The 16,323-nt window shown below is 39.6% G+C and overlaps 1 protein-coding gene across 9 annotated transcripts in view; it reads right to left on the bottom strand.

The window, feature by feature from the left end:
- Positions 1–15,325, bottom strand: part of TAB2 (TGF-beta activated kinase 1 (MAP3K7) binding protein 2) — a 75,323-nt gene extending 59,998 nt beyond the window's left edge. For 6 of the 9 annotated variants that reach the window (XM_053663420.1, XM_053663421.1, XM_053663422.1 and 3 more), the window contains exon 1: positions 15,237–15,325. The gene's annotated coding sequence lies outside the window, so the exon portion shown is untranslated. Of the gene's footprint in view, positions 1–14,165; positions 14,341–15,236 lie in introns of all 9 variants that reach the window. The other 3 variants (XM_037156862.2, XM_053663424.1, XM_053663423.1) reach the window with 2 other exon arrangements.
- Positions 15,326–16,323: the final 998 nt, after the last annotated feature.

The raw sequence follows: 16,323 nt of genomic DNA, 5'->3' as shown, positions 1-16,323 counted from the left end.
TGCCAAAATTCTATTCTGTAAATCAAATTGCCTACTTGATATCTCTAGTTATGTCTACTAAGCCTTTCAAAGTTAACATGTCCTAAAAAATTCTTGATCGCCCAACTCAAACTTGCCACTTCACTGTGTCCCCCAACTCGTTCAACACCAACTCCTTGTAGTCATACCTCGGTATTCGTCACATTTTGACAAGAAAAAAAAATGTTTCAGCCCTTGGTGCTTGGTCGGGACTCATCATACTTACTAGAACTTGTGGGAATCATGAAGCTGGTCCACAAGAGAAAATGCTTCATCTCTTGTTGGTTTCGGCACTCATTGAAAGTTTTAGAACAAATTAACAAGTACCAAGGCACTACTCTACTTTTAATTGTCTGGGCCAATAATCTTGGAGTCATTCTTGACTTCTCTTTTATTCCTCAGCAATTCCTGCCCTCATAGGTTGAAACAGATCCAAAACCTGACCTCTTCTTCTCCCCTTTTCCTGCTACTACCCTGGTCCAAACCACTATCATGTCATTTGGATTATTGCAATGATTTCCAACATGGTTTTCCTGCTTATATCTTTGCTTCATTCCCACAATTTATTCCACACAGAGCAGCCAGGATGAATCTTTAAAAAGTTACTGTAGGAGACCGTTTTGTGTGGCATGGGCCCAGCTCTCACTGGGAGATGCACAGGATCCAAGCCCACGGATAGGTTCTCCTATGAGGGTTCAGGCTTGCTATGTACCTAGGCCGCTTTGAGTCTTGCTTTTTTGCTAAAAACTCCCTCACCTGGATTTGTGGCAAACATGTACTGTAAAGTAACTTCTTAAAAACTGTGCTAAACCTTTCAAGGACCAGTGTGACCGGTTCAACCACTTTTGCCATTTTACTTGCAAATATCCCTCTTTTGTGATGTGATTACCAGCATCCTCTCCTTTGTTTTATGTAAAAGGTAACCACCTAAAGCAAACCTGTGCATAGTAAATGAGGACCATCAGGTAATGTGCTGAGAAATTCAATAAGGGCCAGTCCTGGCAAAGGCCGTGGCTTTTGCTCCCCTTGAGAGGAAGGCCATGCCTGCCCTTTTCCTCCACAGGACTCAGTAGTCCTTGTGAATGTCTCATTTCATCGATAATGACACAGACACTGTGGGCCGGTGTCCGCATCAGTTACCATCAATTAACAGTTTAAAAAAGAAAAGCCAAATGATCATATAAATTAAAGCAGAAAAAGCATTTGACAAAATCCAGTACCCAGTCATGATAAAAACTCTTAAACTAGGAATAGTTTGTCAACCCGATAAACAGCATCTACAAAAAACCTACAGCTAACACTTACTTAATGATGAAAGAGTGAATGCATTCCTCCTTAAGATCAGGAACAAGACAAGCTTGTCTGATTCCACTGTTCCTATTACACATATTACTGGAAACACTAGTCAGAGCAGTAAGGGAAGAAAAGGAAATAAAAGGTAGTGCAGATGAAAAAGGAAGAAGTAAAACTGTTTCTATTCAGACACATTAGAAAGCTCACACAATCTACTAAAAAACTCTTGAGAACTGTTTAGCTTAGCAAGGTCAACTCACAGAAATCAACCATATTGCTATAAACTGGAAATAAATAATTAAAAACCAAAATTAAAAACACAGTAGCACTTATAATTGCTCTAAAAATGTATCTAGGTATGAATTTAAAAAACAAAAACAAAAACCATGTTTAGGGTTTGTGTTGAAAACTACTAAATGCTAATGAAAGAAATCAAAGACCACCTACATATAAGGACAAACTGTATTCATATATTAAAAGACAAAAAAATAAAAGTGTCAATTTTCCAATTGGTCTATGGTTTTAATATAGTTCCTACCACAATCCCAGTAGGATTTGTTTGTAGATTCCAAATTTTTCATGTTAAGGAGCTGAAATAGATAAAACAGTTCTGAAAAAGGAGAATTAAGTTAATTTCATTACCTAATTTTAAGACTTACTATACAGCTACAATATAGTACTAATCAAGACAGTACTTATTGGTGGAAGGACAGCCACAAAGATCAGTGGAACAGAACAGAGAATCCAGAAATAAATTCTCCTAAGTATGGCCATTTGATTTTGACAAAGGTGCAAATACAATTCAGTGGAGGAAGGATAATTTTTTTCAACAAATGGTGTTGAAACAACTGTACACCCACAGACCAAAAACAAAACAAAAAATAAATAAAAACAAACAAACAAAAACAAAACAACCCCCCCACAAAACCAAAAATACCCTTAATCTAAACATCATACCTTTACATAAAAATTAAGTGAAAATGGACTATAGATTTATACATGCAATCTATAAAGCTTTTGGAAAACTTTTAGAAGAAAATAGGAATAAATCTTTGGGACCTAAGAATGAGCAAAGGGTTTTTAGACTTAATAACAAAGGCACAATCCACTAAAAAAAAAAAAAAAGATAAATTAGACTCATCAAAATTATTTTTTTTTTGCTCTGCAAAAGCCCCTGTTAAGGATGAAAAGATAAGCAGCAAACCACTAGAAAATATCTGCAAATCACATACTCAAAATGACTTGTATCCAGAATATAGAAAGAACTCAGTAAACTCAATAAGAACACCATTAGAATATGAGCAAAAGACTGGAACAGACATGTCACCACAGAGGATATACAGACAGCAAAGGAGAACTTGAAAATATGTTCAACATCATTAGCCATTTGGGAAATGCAAAATAATGCTAAAATAAAATGTGACTACATACCCATTAGAATTGCTAAAATAAAAAATACTGATAATACCTAATGCTGACAGGGATGTGGAGAAACTGAATCTTGCATATATTGCTGGTGGGAATGTAAAATGGTGCAGCCACTCTGGAAAAGTAGTAGCTTCTTATAAATTATCACACAACCCTAGCAACTGTACTCTTGGGGATTGATTCATCATAGAAAAATAAAAATGTATTTTCACGTAAAAATCCGTACAAAACTGTTCACAGCAGTTTTATTTTTATCACCAAAAGTCCTTCAGTCAGTCAATGGTGAAGCAAACTGCAGTGCAGCCCTACAAAGATATACTTCTTAGTATATCTTAGCAAAGATATACTTCTTAGTAATTTTGGTGTGATACACACACCAAATTGGATGGATCTCAAGGACATAATGCTGACTGAAAAAAGCCAACGATAACATGTAATTCCATTTACATAACACTCTCCAAGAACCAAAATTACAGTGACAGAGAACAGATCAGTGGTTGCCAGGGGTTAAGATTGAGAGAAAGGTAAGACTATATGTACAGATGGTTCCTGACTTACCATAGTTTGACTTACCAATAGTGTGAAAGCGATACACATTCAACAGTAATTGTACTTGAATTGTGACCTTTTCTCAGGCTAGTGATATTTAGTAGGATACTCTCTCATGTGACGCTGGTTAGTGGCAGCAGGCTGCAGCTCCCTAGCAGCCACGTGATCACGAGGATAAGCAACCAATATTCGACAGTGCACTCTGTAGCCAGCTTTTTGGACACTGTTTTGTGTTTTCACATCCCATCATGTCTACAAAACACCCATCTGTGCCTCTTGCTTCTACTGAGAAGGCAATTATTCTTGAGATGAACCTCAAGATAACTGCCCAACTGCAGGCTAATACCAAGTGTTTTGAGCACATTTAAGACAGGCTGTGTTTCAGCTTTGGATGTTGGCAGCTTATGTTTACTAAATGCATTTTTCACTTAATGGTACTTTGAACTAATGAGAGGGTTATTGGGACAGAAACCCATTCTAAGTCAAGAAACATCTATATAGCTGTAACACAGAGACATTTCTTTTTGGTGATGAACAGTTCTAGTTCTATAGCTTGACCGTGATGGTTATATAAACCTACACACATGATAAATGATATGGAACACACACAATGACCAACAAATAAATTATGCTATAAGTGAGGAGAAAAAAGACAAATAGGTCATGTCTTGAAACCCTTCAGTGGCTTCCTATCTTATCCTTAATAAAATCTAATGTCCCTACTACAATCTAAAGATGCTACAGGAAAAGCACACAGGCAGATCTCATCCACCCTTCTCCCTTTGTCTCAGCTCCAACTGCACTGGCCTTCTTACTCTTGAACACTGCAAGCATGTTCCCACCTAAATGCCTCTGGCATTTGCTATTCCCTTCATTTGGAAAGCTTTCTCTTGATCACTTCATGTAAGTACCTGCTCAAATGTTATCTAATCAGAGTAGTTTTCCCTGTTCCCCCTGCCCCATATAAATGTCATGTCTTCTTCCTCTTTTTCTCTCCATAGAAACTTTAAAATCAGCAAAAAGAATTCAAATATCTTCCTCGCCTGTTACTGCCCCCTGGCATGTTCCTGTACAAAGCAGGGGGAATAGCAGGCATGACACTATACATCCAGTACTCAAGCCAGGGCACAGTACAATCCTTACCTTGTTTTTACTCCACACTCAGGATTCTCTTCTTGAATTCATTATCTACTCCTCTCCTTAATCACAGCCCTATTTCAGCTCCTTCTCAACTCTCACACATCTGCCTCTCTCCCCCAAGCCTAGCTCTTTTCTAAAATCTTTTCTACAATGCAGAGAGACCTGCATTATAGCTCTTTATGGAATGTGAATTTAAGCACTTGCCTTTCATCAATTATAGGATGAAGTCAAATACACTTTTAAAAGTATGTAAGCATCTTCCTACTCCATCCTCTAATTTTCAACATCACTTCCCACTGACTCAGTGCTGGTGCCTAGTGCACTGTGGAACTACTCATAGTTACTGAACACCTATAAACCTTCCTACCTTCTCCATCCTTTGCACTTGTTCTGACTGAAATGGCCTCTCTTCTCCCAACTCATCTCCCCACCCTTGTCATGTTAGCAAAGTACCTGACACATAGTAGGAACACAAAACTACTGGATAAGTGAATTAGAGAGACTAATAAAAAATGCAGAGATGAGACATAGTAGATTTCTTGGACTAGTCAGCTACTTTGAACAGGTAGAAACAGGTGACAGAAGGCATAAGAAACAAACTCTGTGGACTTTCTTGCTATTCTTTTAATAATGTTGATATCCTATAAAAGTTGAAGTACTAATCCTGTGGCTTGGTTTGGCTAAGATCACCAGTTCAATTTTCCTACGAATCGGTTACCTTCCCCAAAAAGTACTTCTTGTTCCACTTGCAGAGCTTCAGCAACTGCTCTGCACAGTCATCCCATAAATTCATACCACTGTTCACGAGGGGGAAATCTCATGAAGAAAATGAGGATGTCTCACTCAGACCAACCCATCATCTCAGCTAGAAAAATCTCAAAAAAGAAAAAAACCTGAAAGAAAAAGTAAGCTAAACCAATACATGTCAATACACTTTTATATATAAAAAAGCAGAGCAGACTATGCAGAAATGAGAATTTTTTGAAACCTCCATTTCCATGTGTTTGTTTTTCTATTTCTTTAACAAATCACCATAAAGTGGTAAACAGTACTTAAGTCAAGTACAGTTCAGGTACATGCTAATCAAAAGGTAAAGGGCAAGTTACACTCAATGCAAATATGCAGTACCTGTATTTCACCAACTTCTGACAATGATCTCTTAGGTATCTCCTTAAGTACTTTTTCAGTTCTAATTGAACTGAATTACCTGTGATACCTACATTCATCTAAGTTCCCAAAAGTAAATGCCCAAGTTTATCAGGTCACTAATTGCTTTTTAAAAACTAACCAAACAACTATACCGTAATTTGTGCTCAAAGGACTAAAATGGAATACACACTGTTTTGAATTCCTTGTATTTTATTTTTTTAATCCTCACTGGAGGACATTTGTTCATTGCTTTTAGAGAGAGGGAAAAAGAGAGGAACATCAATGCCAGGGAGAAGCATCAATTGGTTGCCTCCTGCTGGACTGGGGATGGCGGTCCACTATGGACTGGATGGAGGTTGGACCTGCAACCGAGGCATGTGCCCTCACCAGGAATCTAACCATAACCTTTCGGCTATAGAATGATGATCCAAGCAATTAAATCACACTGTCCAGAACTTCAATTCCTTAAAAAAACAAAAAAACAAACACACACACACATTTTCTTGCCTATACTGTTAAGTTTTCTATTAACTATTTTCTAGTGATGACTTAGCACCAATAAAAACTTTTGATCAGGAAATGCTAGCATAAAAAAAAGGAAAGCATAAAAGAACAGTCCATAGAATGTCAATATGAATATTATTTTTAAAAAAATTCTCACTTGAGGATACTTTTTCATCCCTTTTTTTTTGAAAGGGAGAGGGACACGAGGGCTGAGAGAGAAACATCAGAAACACTGATTAGTTGTCTCCGATGAGCCTGGATCAGGGCTGAACTCACAACCTAGGCATGTGCCCTGACTGGAACTCAAACATGCAACCTTTTGATTATGGAATGATGGTCTAGCCAAGGCTGGATATTAATTTTTAAAGGGAGGTTTCTTCAACTTAAATTTTTATACAATTGATTATTGGTTTATTTGTTACACATAAGACAAACCATTGCAAATTGCAGAAAAGCAAAATTAACTTCCTGATCTGACTATTACTAATATTAAGTGACCTACCTGAGTTTAAAAATGCTCCAAAATAATATTTGATGAAAACAAAAACGAAACTTTTGTGTACATATACATATAAGTAATCCTTCATACCACACATTGACTTTGCTAACAGCAAAGCTACTCAGCATTTAAAACAAGACTGAAAAGACCAAAATATGTATCGCAGTCTTTTTTTCTGCAATCACAAGTTATTTATCTGATGATTCATGTTTGGGTCTTCATCACTATTTGTGCTTCTGGATTTATTCTAAAGATCGCATGAAAACAGCACATGTGGAAGATTAAAGAATACTTATTACCTCCAGAATTAGAGCTTTCACATATCATTATTAAATGTTCTAAACATACTTATTAAAACTCAAGCATTTAAAAAAATGTTTCAATAGAAACTGCAGTAATTAGATTTACATTTCAGTAATAAGCTATCTGTATTACTATACTAACAGGAAGAGTTCTGAAGTTTACAGAATAATCAGTAAACAAATGGTATTAACATTTATTACTGGTAATATGTTAAATATTATGTATACAAACAGTATTTAATATTAATTAGTAGAGCAAAATATAACAATCACACCAGTCTATTCAATGTATTAAGATTTAAAAAATTTAGGAAAAAAATCAAAGAGAAAAATCACAATTAATCCAGTAATAAATACTGGGAAATTTTGCACTATGTCCCTTTTGACTGTAAACATGGACACAGGAAAGAGTATTGTTGAAATAACTGAAAAAGAGATTAGCAACTTAGAACAGAAAAAGTATAAAGATTATTTTATACAGATAAAGTGGCACAAGTTTTAAAGTATATTTGAGGTGTTTTTAAAATCTGACCCATGCCAATTTTCTAGTGCTTTTCACACAAAAGAATTAAATTATGGGTTGTACACTACTTTCAAATTGAAAATGTATAATTTTTCACAAGAATAGTTAAGAAAAATACAAAGAGTTAATAATGATTTGCATGTTTAGTTTTCCATGAAAAAAGTGGTATTTTGTTTACTTCATCTTTGGTCTAAAGAGTTACAGCAAATTAAACAGTACAGAAATTATTTCTTTTCCATCTACCTGTTGAGGAAAAATGAATTCAACAAATACCCTGAGGGAAAAACTGTCTAACAAAGCAAAATTTCAATAAAATTACTTACCATTATTTAAGCTATATATTTCTAATGTAACTAGAACTAGAATTCACCTTATTCTAGTTGAAAGATTAATACTTCCAAAAATTAAACTTTTTAAATAGAAGATGCTCAAAAATGAAAATATTAAGTTACAGGGAAGAAAAACTTCAGCACAGAATATTATAGAATGTATTTTTACATTTTGACTAGTTTTTATTGATGCCTACTAGGTTCCAGATAGGTACTAAGCCAGCTACGCTAACATAAGAAATACAGATAATGTAGTTAAAACTACCAGGAACAGTAGGTGTTATTAGACATATGTATTTTCCTAAAGAAAAGTCCTAGGCTCAAAGAGTCTGAGTGATGAGCCTAAGACCACATAGCTATAGTTAGCAATAATAGAACTCATATTTGAGCTTGGGTTCATCTGACTTTAAAGCCCAAGTCTTTTCTTGTTACACCTCACTGACTCCCAACAAGATAAAATTAGAAGTATTTAAAGGGATGGAGGTCAACAAGTCAACAGAGGCCAACTCAAAAGCAGTATTTTCTTAGGTTGCTGAGAGAATTAAAACCAGGTAAGCTCCCTTCTACTCCTTTCTCTCCAGCTCATAACAGAATTACTGTTTTTATGTCTTTGACTAAACAACACTTGCCTGTGTGAGGACTATGTTTTGCAAGGTCAAGATGCTGATTTCAAGTTTTTGTTTATATCGCCAAGTATTTTCTCTCACTGATAGGGAATGGAAAATCTACTCAATTACTATTGGCCCTACACTGATGAAACATGCCATATCCGTGGCCTGCCTGGCTGGCAAATTGACAGGAAACTTGTGATATGATTAATTCTGCTAATACTAAAAAGGTTAACAAAGACATTAAAGGTCAAGAGAAGTTTTCCTTAAAATAAATGTTAGAATAAAACTTTAAGCTGAAACTCAAAATAATAGTATTATTTAATAATTCAGATAAAAGTATAGGTAAATAAACCTGGGAATAAGTACAATTGATTAACTGAAAATTACTTTCACTTTTTTTGGCGCAATAATTCATTCTCCCAGAAACTGCCTTCTGCACCAGCTAAAGAGGCAATTTAAATGGCCAAAATTACCCCCCAGAAACTTTCAAGTCTTTGATGGTAGCAGTGATTTCTGTAATAATGTCCAGGAATGTTAATATCCAGGCACTGCTCAGGCAAGGTTGGGGATGAGAGGTTGGATGCAAGGATCACACACTTTAACAGATTAGTTCTTCTGAATAATTCTACTTATAACAACTGGCATTCCAGTATTTCCACCAAAATCTCTGTTAAATTTTATGTATCCTACTCTTCTCCCATCTCTCTTTACAGAACTTTTCCCATTTTATTATTTGGCTCTGTGACTTGTACTAGGACTGTTTTTGTTTTTCTTCTTAAGTCAAACAAGAATGCCATTTTCTTTAACAAGACAATTAAAATACTACAAATTCTTACAATGCCCTCGTCTATGTTGTACCTGTTTGTGGATAAATCAGATTTACTTTCTGAAGCCACTCAAACTAATGTTCAGCAGTAGCATCTTTTTCCAGTGGGAAGTTGTTGCAGTTCAAAACAAGCAAACAGGCCACGAGAGTATTGCGATATTAAATTGTCTGTATTTCTATCATTTCTAAAATAGTATTGTGTCATATCTGATTTGAATATAAAACAATTTGTCCTATACATGTTTGTGGGGATTTTTTTAAAGCCAAGAAATATTTTGTGTAAATGACTAAAGATCTTAGAACTTAAGAGAAGCATTACATTTTACAAAAGCTAAAATTATTATTATTAGGTAGAGGATAACTTGCCACAGAACTGGAAAAAGCTAACTGGTGCTAAGATTTAAACATCTAAAAATGGTTAAAGTTGGGTGGGTTGGGATGTTTTCCCTTTTCTGTGAAAACACCAATATCCCTTACAACATAGGAATTTAAGAAAGTGACTGAGACACTAAATTCACAAAGCCAGTATAAACCTACAGTTTCACTGAAACTGCCTTGAAGAGATAAGATTTAAGTTGTCTTTAGCAACTAAGAGCCTATAATTATGCATGAACTATTTTTTCTACTCTGTTTTCTAAAACTGCTATTCACTTTAATTTCAGCAACTCACAGGGAATGGGTTAACAAATACTAATCTAGCTGCAAATAACTGGTTTCTCTTCTTTCAATTTCTGGGATATTTTTCAAATTTTTGGCTAGATTAAAAGAATGGCATTCAGAAGGCTTTGCATGACACCTTAGTCTATGCTTAAAATTAAAGTTTCAAAGACATGTAGCGTAGCCACTTCTGACTCAGAAGATGCTTACTACCAAAGAGCTATGACACACAGCAGAACTATCAACAGGAACCATTTAACATTTACCACACAGTATTTCTGCAGCTTGTAACTACAGGCCAGGCACTGAAGGTATGGTGAAGTCAAGACCGAAGGCAAAATAAGACATAATCTGTCCTTGAGAAACTCAATTTAGTGATCCCTAATCAAAAAATGGAAACCAATTGCAATTAAATTAGCTATTCTACTTTCTCCTCAAAAAACTTATTCACATGTGCATTATTTTATCTTTGTAAATGTTTTTCCTTAATTGTAAATTCTCTGAATTAACCTCTTTTTGCACAATAAAGAAATAATAAATAATGACAATAACAAACATTTATTGAGCATTTACAGTATGCCAGGCACTATACTAAACATTTTACAAGTATTTTCATGAATTGGAATCTTACACAGTATTTGTGTCTACTTGTTAAAATGCTGAGACCCCACTCATCAACCTATAAGACAAAATGTATCACAATGTTCCTGATTAAATACTATCAGGTTTACTGATACCACACTGACTAGATAACATGTACAAACTCCCCAGAAAGCACCAGTGACTGTTAAGTTGCAGCTGCATTTTAATTAACCTTATGCTATTGGACAAGACTGCATTAGTTGTTCAAATAACTGTTTCATGTGCATGAAACTATGTCCCATACAGTGCTAAACTTCTTGGAAGGATCACCAACTTCTACTATGTTTAACAGAACTCCAGATAGGCAGTAAATGAAAAAGTTGCAACTTACTAAGCCCCTTCCATATCAGATACACAAAATGTGTAATTTATCACAATAACCTTACAGATATTATAACTCATCTTACAGAACAGAAAACAAGCACAGGGAAGCTAAGACATTGTAACTGGCCCCAAATCACAAAACTAGTAAATGGCCACCAGGACAGTAAACTCCAAATTTTCTACTGAGCCACAAAGCAGCTTTCTGAAGTACTAAACACAAAAATTGCTATTAACTGAAACTCTGTAACTCTTAAGTACAAACATAATGGTGTTCCCAAGCTACAAAGTATATTCTTAATAGAAGAAAAAAATTTATGTATAGAATATTTTTGTTTCTGAAAGCAAGGATATCTATTCTAGTTATAAAAGGAACAAATAGGCTATGTTCATTCTCAAAACACCTTTTCTGTTTTTTCTCCACAGCACTTTTTTCTCTAAGGCACACTATATTTTACTTAATTATGTCTTCCACTACTAAAATGTAAACTATAATGTGGACAGAAATTTTGTTTATGTTATTCACTGCTGCATCTGCAGCATCTCAAAGGTCCCTGGCCCATACATAGTAAGTGCTCAATAAATATTTGTGAAATAAATGAAAGTTGGGTACCCAAAAGGCAGTTGGTAAATAGTTTCTTTCTCTTTCCTTTACTATGCAGGAAACACTAAAAAGGCTGACATTAAGATATTAAAGATCAAAAGAAATTTACAACTCAATACCAAATGTTTTACTGAAATATTTAGAAATACAATAGAATTTCTTATTAAAGCTTTACATTAAGAATGATAGGCAAATCAGAAAGACACATTCAGCAAAGCCTCATTTATCAAGCATCGTCAGGAGATAAAGGTATCTACACAAATAAATTTCAAACAAATGCACTTTTAGGTACCAAAACTTTGATCAATTTTCATAGAGATCTTTTGTTGATATATATTCCCACGATTTTTACTTTGTGGCAATTCTTACTGGGATCTCCTTCTGAAATAGCAACTTGTTAGCAGTCTTTTTCTGAGGAGTAAGAAACTAAGTATATTAGTTGAAATGAGTCTAAAAAAAATCAAAATGAAAAGTGTAAGTGAAATGATTAACTTCCATATAGCTGGCTAGAACCAGTACTACTTAGAACTAAACATGATATTTTGAGGGCTGGAATCCTTAGAAAACAAAGAAAAAGACAGCCATTCTTAGTCTGACTCTATCAAGGCAGTCAAGCTTGGTGGTTAACTAAAGAAAATGTAAAAAAATACAGTATTAGCCACCCCTAAGAGTATTTAACTCATGGTTTTGTTTTTTCTTTAGCAAGTGTTCTTGCTAAAAAAAAACAAAAAACCAACAAAGATGCTTAAGCAAGTGTTCCTGACTTTTTAAGGCTCAGAATCATAGGATAAAATGTTCAAATACAGTAAGTATTCTGAAAATATGAGCCAGTGGTAAATAAATATGAACATACATATATTCAAATTTCACACAATTTTACCGTCTACAAATCCTTACCATCCTAATGCAGGGAGTTTAAAATAAGATGACACACAGATTGTCAGAGTCTATCAAAAGATTCAGAGGAAACCTCCTCGGATTCAGCACGATCACTTTCCTATGCTTGGCAGCCACTACAACCTGCATCTCCAAATTCCTAGCTGCCTGAAACTGTTCCTCTAATGCTCTACTAGTATCTATGCCCCGACTTCTCATTACTGTTTTGCCCCAATTTGCACATTTGCCTCTGTTATTACCTCATTATCCTTCTATTTTAGAGCATTGCTGTTTTTGATGGATCAAATGAAGATGAGGTAAGTGAAACAAGGGAAAAGTGCTACTACTGTTCTCTTCTGGGTCATGGGAGCTTAGTTCAGATATAATGGAATAGAAGCCTTTCTGAATTAGTTTTATTAATGAACTGTACATATTATACAGATTATCAAGGGCTTCTTTCCAAAACATCTATAACAAGGCAATTATTCCCCTTTAAAGAACGTTGATGATCTTTAAAAAATAAACTTAGTATTGATCAGGTTATATAATTTAAAAAATGCTGTTTTAAAAAATGCAGACATTTCTCACTGGTTTTGGGGGACATGAAATTCATGTGAGTTTCATGTAAATAATCTACATTATACCTATCTTTCAAAATGCAGTATATTCAGAGATGGGTACATACATTTAATCCTAAACAGTATTTTAAAGATTTTCATTACAGGGAAAACTAGAGAAGTAGAACAAACTTTTATTTCTATCAAGACACACAAGACCAATCATATTAAGACATTTCACAAGTGTAATGTGTTACTAATACTAAAGAAGCAATATTTAATAATGACATAATTGGGGTTCTGGATAGTACCTACCTAACTCTGGGAGTTTAAGACCTCATTTTATGAAGTTTAATAATTGGTATGCAAGTTTTAAACAATATCCTTAGCTGAAGGCAGGTACTTCCTTCCACTGAAGAGAGGACCTAATGTAGGTAACTACTTCAATCAAATGGGATTGATCCAAGGTAAAATTTATTTTTCTGAGAATCTGTAATATATGAGATTCTGATCATTTCCCACTTCTTAATGAGTTACAAAAGCACAGCTTCTACAACGTGACAGTTCACTAAAGAGGGCTGAAAGGCTACATTTCATTATTGTCCTTGGAGAATACTTTCAAACTCAGGAAAAGTTATTCCATGCACCCAAGAGAAAAATGAAATAATGGAGTATATTCAGTGGATGACTGACTCATCTAATTAACACATCAACTTTCAGTTGATCCTTTAAAGATTTAAATCTTAAGCACCTCTATTAAAAACTGAGTAGATTTGAAGGGGGGAAAAACCCCAACAGAAGTTCTGAATCACTGGAATTTTTGTTCTATTTCCTGTTAACATACTGATAGACCATCATTCAATATTAGTCTCATACACACTTTTTAAAAGCTATAGGATTCTTTAAAAACTAGCTTGGCCGTAACTTAATTTGTAGCTCATTTATCTGACAATTTCTCCCATTGTGTCTAATTTAGGTGCTCAGCCAGGGCATACAATAAGATGAGAAGTGTATCTTTGTAAGAGAATGCAACTGGTTTCAAAATCTAAAATCCCAACCTGTCAGCGTTAAAAACCAGTCACGACTTCACTGTTACAAAAAGTTTAAAGGTGGTTTTTTAAAAGTATCAATACTATGCTACTGTATGAAGATGTGGTAAGCAGCAGTTGCGTAAAAACTGAAAGCAAAATCCCATTCCATGCCCACCAAAATTCCGGGCCAAATCTGAAACTGCATAATGAGCATCGTACTCTCCTGAGTAAGCTAAAGCACAAACTAATTCCTTTTATGAAATGTGAATCAACCTGACCCTACACCGCGACCCTTCCCAGACTTACCTAAAACAGACAAAATGGATGCAAAATTACACTGCCTCGCTGTTGCCTCGAGCACCACATTAGCGTTCAGGAACCTCCCAATGAATCGAGGCGCCGCGGACAGCCGAGCCCGGGCACCGGTCTTCCACGGACCCGCGCACCCGCGAGACGCTGCACGCTGCCGGCCTCCGCGCTCCTGGAAACCCCTCTTATCAGAAACATTTGAAGAATTCCTCCCCAACAACGAAGCTGACTTGAAGAATGGGAACCTAACATCTCAAATATACTATATATGGAATGAGACAGGGCCAAACACACAAACACCAACTCCCACGGCCTCTGACACTCGGGTGCACCACTCTGCCCGAGCGACGCCGCAGCATCAGCAACCGAAAGGTACACCTGTCACCTGCGGAGCAGCACCCGGGCCCGTTCAGCCTCCCGGCCACAACCGCGACCTCCGGGGTCCGGGGCTCAGCGGACAGAAAACGACCGCCGTCCTGGGAACCCCAGGGGGCCGCACCATCACAGCGGGGCGGGCTCCCCGCTCCCGCGAGGCTGCACGAAACCAGCCCTGGAAGGGGCATGACGCTCCCCTGCAGACCCCCCTGAACCCCCTCAGCCTCTTCCCCCAGCACCTGGCCTGCAGGGCGTCTTTATGCCGACCCCGGTTCCCCAAAGGAGTTTCCCGTCCCCCGCTCGCATCCCGCACTTGCCCGAGGGGCGGGCCGGGACGCCGGCGCCCGCAGGGCCCCCCACCCCGGGCGCCCTCCCCCACCCGGGGCTCTCCCCGGCGACCGACTCCGATGGGCCTCCCCCTCCCCCTCCACCCAGACTCCCCGGAGCTCAGGCCCGGCCCGATGCTCCCCACCCCCACCCGGGCTGGAGACTTGGGGGGGGGGGGCTCCCTCTCTGCCTCACCGCCCGGGGAAGGAAGGAGGCGGAGGGAGGAAGAGTGAGAGGAAGGCGCGGACGCCCCGAGGGGGCCTTGCGAATCGCCGGAGCGCCTCGCAGACGGAGGGGGGTGCGGGGAGCCGAGGGGAGAGCCGAGACTGGGGAGCCCGCCGAGGCCCGGCAGCGCTGTCCGCTTACCCTTCGCCGCCGCTTCCCCCTCCTCCTCCTCGGCCGCCGCCGCCGCCTCTCCCACTAGGGCAGCCGTCTCCACCGTCGCCGCTGCCGCCTCCACCACCACGGCCGCCGCCAGCGCCGCCGCCGCCTCCGATTCCTCCCGGCAGGGGGGACACCTCAGCCCTCCCTCCCTCCCCGCTCAGCCCCTCCGATCGGCCGCCGCCGCCAACTCCCTCCGGCCGCCGCCGCCGCCGCTCGTGGCTGAGGGGGAGGGGAGGGGGTCGGGCTGGGTCGCCCCGCCGGCGGCTGCTGCCGATCAAAAACGGTGGCTGGGTGGCGTCGCCGCTCCCCGCTCCTCCGCTCGGGCTCGTTCGGCCTCCCTACCTCCCGCTGCCCCCACCCCCCTCACGCTCGCTGCCCTCCCCCCACCCCCCCCAGCTCTCGCTCGCTCTCGCCGCGGCTGTGCCAGCCCAGTGCAAATCAAAATACTGTCACACAATATGGCGGCGCGGCCGCCGGCAAACACCGCGAGATCTGCGGCCACTGCTGAGGCGGCGGTTGTGACGAGGCCTCCCCCCGCCGGGCGGCGGGGGAGCTGCGGGCTGCCGCGGCGTGGGGATGCTCTTTCCCCGCCCTGCACCCCTCCCCCGACGCTCGCAGACTCCACGCCCGTCCTGCGGCGGCTGGAGGGAGGTCGCTGCCCCGCGCGGACTGGACCTAGCTGCCGCCGCGGCCGTGCGTGGGACGGCGCTGCCGCTCACGGCCCGGGAAGGGCCGGCACCCTCTCTCGATCTTTTGGGTCTTTTTGTTTGTTTTTCTCTCTCTCTTTTTTTTTTTTTTTTTGTTCCTGCCGCGCAGACTTTGGAGTGGGGTATAAGTGTGGGGAGAAAATGCAAGGCTTTCCCCTCGCCGAGGCCCATAGCAGCTGGGACCGAAAGGAGCGAGGACCTCCAGCTCACGCCTGCTGGGGCCCGGGGAGCGCTCAGCCTCACGGTGCGGGGTTGGGGTCTCCCACTCCGGGCTCGTGGGGTGGGGAGGCGGACCCACACCGCAGCTCTGCAGCCGCCCGGCGCCTCCTCCGGGCCCCGGCCGCGGACCGCGGCAGGTGGGC

The sequence above is a fragment of the Artibeus jamaicensis genome, unplaced genomic scaffold (genome assembly GCF_021234435.1).
Source record: "Artibeus jamaicensis isolate MK-2021 breed Jamaican fruit bat unplaced genomic scaffold, CSHL_Jam_final contig_3176, whole genome shotgun sequence".
NCBI classification, from domain to species: Eukaryota; Metazoa; Chordata; class Mammalia; order Chiroptera; family Phyllostomidae; genus Artibeus; species Artibeus jamaicensis.
The sequence above is the reverse complement of the archived record's forward strand: the minus strand, read 5'-3'. Positions and strand labels throughout refer to the sequence as shown.